Here is a 6,769-nt window from a genome sequence, read left to right on the forward strand (position 1 = left end):
ATACTTACAGTACAGGTTTCTGTCACAAATTTTCTGAAAAAAAACAAAAAAAAAGGCAAGGTTCTGGTTCAGATATGTCTTGCAGTGCAATCAGTACACGAGTCACAGTCCAGAGAAATCTAATATAAGTGTTTTTTTTGAAAGTCTTGCAGTCCAAAAAAACACGCAAGAACCAATGTACAGAAAGAGGCTGCCGGTTCCTGATGGATATAAATCTGTGATATTTGACTTTTACAGATACATATATAGTGTTGAGGAGGGAATGATAAAACATTGTAGGGTTAAATTGCTTGCAGTGTGGGACTATTTTTTACTAAGTAAAGATATATTGTTTACCATTACATTTTGTGATTGATGAAGGGAACCTGAACAATTATTTTTTATTTATTGAGTGCTACTTCTGCTGTATTACTATTTGTTGAGTATCAGTAGTTATTGGTCAAAATCTTTAATTTCCATCTTCAGATTTTCTGGTAATGCTAGATTATAGTCCATTTATTTTAAGTCATCATCAGCTGTGAACCGAATTTGAACAATTTCTATACAGAATATCCCACTTTTGTCCTTGTACCTGTCACAAATGACCACAAGGTGGCACTGTTGTTCAATATCACACATTTAATGTTACTTTCTTCAGCTTTAGTATTGATCCAGACCTGCACTCATCCTCTTACTAGCTAGGGTTTAAATGTATTTCCTCTTTTAATATGCTTACATAAATATTTGACAATTGTATCACTCTAATCAAGAAAAACCCGATTAGGTGCTCCTAAATCATCTGTAAGATTGCTCCAATTTGATAGTTTGATGGTAGAAAAATAACCATGCCATATTTTTTTGTTCATCCTGGAATGTAAATAACTTACTACTTCCTCGTATTCTGCTTGAGCGCCACTGTCATGTTTAAGATACTGTTGAATGAGAAGATGAATGAAGGGTCAGAGGCTTCAAACCCAGTTAACGCTGGTTGAGATAAATAGGAAAGACACTTCATGACTAATTAAAATGACAGACATGTTAGTGACATTGGGGAAGGTTGTCGACATTTAGTGATGAAACTGTTGACTTTCTGTCAGTAAGTAGGTCACAGCATTAATAAAGATGCTGCTTTGTGGTGTAACTATGTTGTAAATCCCATGCCTGTCTTTGACATGCATGGATTTTTCAATATAGCGCTGTCAGTAAATGTACCATATATGCACTAAATATGTAGAGTTTGGCCTCAGAATAACAGACAAATATACGCTGACACATGAACACAGAATGCATTTCAGTGTAGAAATGGGGCCCAATCTTGTTTCACCATCTTCGCTCTCTAACCCAGTTTGAGTTTGAACATCATTCGCAGAGCAAAAAAAAAAGACGAGATTTCTTCATAGACTCATTGTGTGACTGACATCTCTGCTCTGTCTACTGCTGGGTTTATGTAAGTTTGAGTTCTTTGCCAGCAGCAGTATTTTTAGTGCAGACATCCAAAAGAGAACAATCTGGCTTCTGCTTAAAAACTGAATTTTAACAGATTGTTTAAGTCATGACGTGTTATAGGAACACCAAGGTCTAAATTATAAAGACACATAGGGGGTTTGTATCCAGCCTAACTGTTAATTCAGGGGACGGCCAGTGAGTTAGAAGTTAGAGGAAAAGAATAAATGAATAAATAAATGAATGAAATAAATATCATAAAGTATCATTTTTAAGTAAGTAATAAGTAAGTAGTAACAAAAATGTACTAGAAACAGTACAGTTCATTAAGTGGTTGCTATATTGCCAACAGAGCTTCAAAATGAATGTTGACACAAAAATGTATCTACTGTTGACCAGAAGTAAAAATAATTGACTTATTGATTGTTTTAATCACTATAGGTGTGAAAGCCTCTTAATGCTAGACTATTTGAATTTTGTTGTACAGCTTGGTTAAATTTTGATCTTATTGGCTAAAAAAACAAATTAAAGAAGAAAAAATGTAAGGGTAATACAAGACACAAGAGGGTAGTATTGAAACATAAAAACAAAATCCTCTTCTCTTTTAGGACAACTCTCTCGTTAACTGTGAAGTTGAAGCCACATATTCCTATTTTTTTTTTACACGAGAAACAGGCTCCTAATTTCAAATGCAAAATCAAGGCTGGCAAAAAAAGAAAAAAACAACATCCCACACAACCAGCATTTTTCAGTCTCACCAAACGTGCAAATTTTATTTTCAAATTAGTCTAGGATAAATCTTAGCCATCAAATTTTGGGTCTCGCTCCAGTTAACTTGAGCTGAGCCCCAGCTGCTCTGGAAGGTTGAATCAGTCCCTCCTAATGCATAATCCATGAGTTTTTATTTTCCGCTTGAAATGTGAGTTGTCTCTTTGAAGTACTTTGCGGTATTATTATACAGTGGTTTGACGAGTTATAATGTTTATGTCTTGTATGAGCTGTAATTACTGGATCTGGAGGGAGGAGGGCAATTCCAAAATGGGCTTGAAGTTTCAGTGTGGCCTGGCTTTGAAGTATGATGGGTATTGTTAAGCACAGCAGCTTTTCCGCACTAGAAAATACCTACATGAAGCTGAACTTTGTGTGGGGGACAGGGGCATCCATAAGTAACCAAAGTGTAGCATAATAATAAACAAACACTTTTGCATTTGGGTTTGCAATCACAAAACGCTAAAAATGTTCATCTCAGGTGTAAATTATATTGAAGTGATAAGCTTGCATTAGGATTTATAAATGTAAAGCTTCACTAAAATGGATACTGGGCTTTGTTTGAGTTTGGTAAATAACAAACAACACTGCACTGAGTGATAATTTTTTTGTTATTTTTGCTTTATTTTGGTGCCAAGTCTGGCAAACTCTTTGTTTAATCTCATATCCTCTGTTCCACAATTTCAACTCTGTCCTTCATTGCTGCGTAATGTAGTGACCTGAGTGAAAGTGTCCTTGGCTGCGAATGGTGAGTCAACTAGAGACGTGTTTATATGAGCGTGTGTGTGAGTTTTTTTGGCTGTCAACATGTGTGGAGGCCCACGTACATCAGCGCATGGAGCATCCATCTGTGTCTGCGTGTGTGCCTGCGAAAAACATGTGCATCATTGCATCTTTGAGTGTTTTCTCCCGTGTGTTTCTGCAGCTCTTGAGCACAGTCATCGCGCAGAGGTGACAGTGTAACGATGGGAACCGGCATGGCCATCGGAGGAAGAGGGGTTAGCAGGCAGGCAGCAGGATATCCTATCACATTAGGGCTGCTGCTGCTGCTGCTGCGCCCACTTCCCTCAGCTCTTCCCAGCAGCCGGATCCATGAGGAGGTCGGGAGAGGTCAGGAGAGCTCCTCCCTCTGCCATTATCTTCCCGTCACCTGTCGTCCCTTCTGTGCTGAAAACAGAAGGTTCTCCTCTGTCTCGTCACCCTTTACTCTTGACACCAGCTTCAGCTCTTTATGGTCCTCAACACTCCTTTTTTCTCGTTGTCCAACTCTGCCTTCATGGTTTTACCATCTTTCTTTCTCCCCATCTGTTCGCCAGTTCTCCCCTGTCTGAGCCTTATATTTGTGTCTTTTTGCTCCTTTCGCTGCCCTGTATCAGCCTCAATTTCCTTCTCTCATTTTTTTCTTGCATATACCGACAACTGCAAGGTCTCTCCTGCTGCGAGTTTTTTTGCTGATGGTCCGTGCATTTCATCAGAGATACTACATACCCTGTGCTTGCACGCAGATCTTTCAAAGTAGGGTCCTCAGCTGAGTGGTTGGCAAGTGCGGAGGAAAACCGAGACCAATGCAGTCTAATGTGTGTCAAAAATACAGTCGAAATCTGGGTCAAGTTGCAATGCAATATAGATGCTATGACATCATGTATATTTCATGATGCACAACAATGGACCGTAAAAGTATAATGCAATAACATTGTAGAAAAATAAGCAAAAAATGCAATAGTTTAATGTCTAAAATTGAAATCTCACTCCATTTGGAAAGAAGACACATGCTTCATTAAAACAGGTGCAAACGTCATTGCTGTCATGTAAAATTCTATTTTTTTTAACTTTATTCAAATGACAATTACAAATCAAAACATTTTCGAACAATCATGTAAATTGTAGCAGTCTATCAACATTTGACCACAGTGGATCAATGTTTTAGTAAAAGCTGTATCCGTCAGTATCGGTCAAAATGGGAAATTGCTGATTTGAATCTTAATTATACAATTTGAAATCCACACATTTTTATACGTAAGGAGCACTGGCTCAGCCTTTGTCGGTGTATTTCAGCTGCATTCGCCTTGATGTTTCCTAACTTTCTTTGAGATCAAGTCTCTTTATCATCGTAAATCTTGGCTCCATTCTTTGTCTGGCAGCCTTCTCCTGTCTGAAGAAATGTGGAGTGAACTTGCTTAATGAGGAGACAAGAATATTTTTACGTGTTCAAGCAGAAATCAGAGAACAAGACTCCACAGCACATTTCTTTTTAATGATATCTGATAACAAAACACTTTTAGTGTGGAGGCATTATAGATGAAAAACATTAACTTCGGGACTCTTTCTATGTCCTGTCAAAATAGATTAGATGTACAGATATTCGAACACATGTAAAAAAAAAAACTATTTTGGCCAATAAGTGTGTCTACCTTACATACATTAGGCAGATATTGACCCTGTAACTACTCTCTATTGAAGACAATAATACTTCATCTGACTTCAAATCCGAATTCGCCTCATGTTTGAAAGCACTCAACTCAACACCAAATTATCTGTTAGCAGTAAAATGTGCAATCTAGTCCTTAGTGGCTACGGGAAATGGTTGAGCTGCTGACTTCACCTGTAATGGCTCTGGTTAGGCTATTATCCTCCATGATATCTGGTTATTATCCCTGTCTGATTTATGCCGCCTCTGCCGACCCTCACCCACAGTGACCTACATTCACTTTCATCTCACCCATCAATCATTTACCAGTTCAAAGCTAAATCCTGTCTGTGGAAGAACTCCACGGGGTTTGATCATAATGACTTTAATTCTCAGAGGATGCCGTACAAAAAAAGTGTACCAATATTTTTTATCTAAATGTGCTTTTGCCACACGGCTGTGCAACAAACTATAACACGTCGGATAAAAGAGGATAAAAACGAACCAACTTTTTTAACGTTCAACTTTAATATGAAGAGTTATCCTGCTGTTAGCAGGGTTGGCTGTAATTGCACATCCTGTGGTTTTTTCAAAGCAAAGTTCGATTTCAGTTCTTCTCCCTCCTACTGTTACATGGATCCATGGCACTTTAGCCCAATCAGTCACTAACAAAAACAATTCAATAGAAGCAGTCCATTAAGGCTTCACAGGAAATAAAAAGGACGCTAAAATTAATAATAGCAGAATATGTTCAAAAACCAACTATAAAAACACAAACAAATTGCGAGTGCGACATGGACAAAGAGCCTTGGTATTCTGAAAGAAATTCCTTGGAATGAAAAATAAATGAGCCCTTTGGGTATTTACTCAGAAGCTGGATGACTTATTCAGTGGGGGCCTTGTGTACATGTCATTAAATCCACTGTCATACTCAAGGTAAAGTTCGGGCTGAGGATCAGGGAGAAAAATGAGACATCAGGATCAAATGTGGTCCTGGATATGGATCCGGATCAATGGGCAAGAATGAAGATGAAAATGACATCAACCAATTTGTGAGGAGCATCTGCTTCCACTTTGTATGCCAATGTAGTTCTTCAAATCCAGGGCTGGGAGCCATCATTTCCTCATTAAATCAATTTCACTCAACACCTGATATGCTTTAGTAAGTGCAACCAGGCAGACAACACTACGATTTGCAAATGACTTGTTTGCTCGTGTAGACGGACTAAAGACACCACGGTCGGCTATGCTTATTGCAAAACATAAAAACTTCATTAGATAAAGTTGACTGTCTCACAACGGTGCCTAGTGTCAGATCCTGGGATATTCAAGAGGTGTAGCAGGGTGCGCCATGAGCTACATTTCCACTGAGCACTCGGTCTCTGTCTGGGTCAGTACGGTACAGTTCGGAACTGTAAACCCTGTTCTAACGTGCATTTCCACTGTCAGGTGTGTTGAACAGAGAGATGTATCTAGTTCTGCGATTTAACTTTGACATCATGCCCAACAGTGTCTGTAATCAATACAATTAAGGGAGAAAGATGTAACTCACTTTAAAAAGGGCAGTGGAAGGCATGCAAGCTATTGTAGTCTGTCTTACAATGAAGTTTTGTTTAAGAAAGACTTCAAAATGGTGCATCGTGTGTTCGTCCCTGTGCCACATGGAAGAAACAATCCTTTGCTGACCAATCAACGGACCACAGTGTTTCGAGAGCTAAAGTTTTTTGTTTGTACTGTACACGGTACAGTGTCCTTATTTTGGTACGGTTTGTAACTTCTGATGACGGAAGCAGAAATAATTGCGCACTGTGTTAAACTCCACTGTACTGCTCGGGGGAAACATGGCTTTGAAAAAGCAAGTAAAAGCTTCTTCAAAATGACAAAGTAGGAGCCGCTGTCAGTGCTGGAGGGTGAGGCAGACTAAATCTGATCAATGATTCTTGCAAGTCACAACATATAAGACTTACAGAATCTGATGCCACTCTCTTTGCACCAGATACCACTGGGCATCTTGGTCCAAGCCTTGACGGGCTACAGCTGTTGTGACAACAAACTATTTAAAAAAAAAACTAAGAAAAACAGGAACCGCATGTAAGGCCGGTCTGTTCATAAGGTTTTGGTTCAGTTTTGTACAAAATCATTATGGTACATTCGTGTATTGCACTTATTCAT

This window comes from Cololabis saira, chromosome 9, assembly GCF_033807715.1.
Source record: "Cololabis saira isolate AMF1-May2022 chromosome 9, fColSai1.1, whole genome shotgun sequence".
Lineage (NCBI taxonomy): Eukaryota > Metazoa > Chordata > Actinopteri > Beloniformes > Belonidae > Cololabis > Cololabis saira.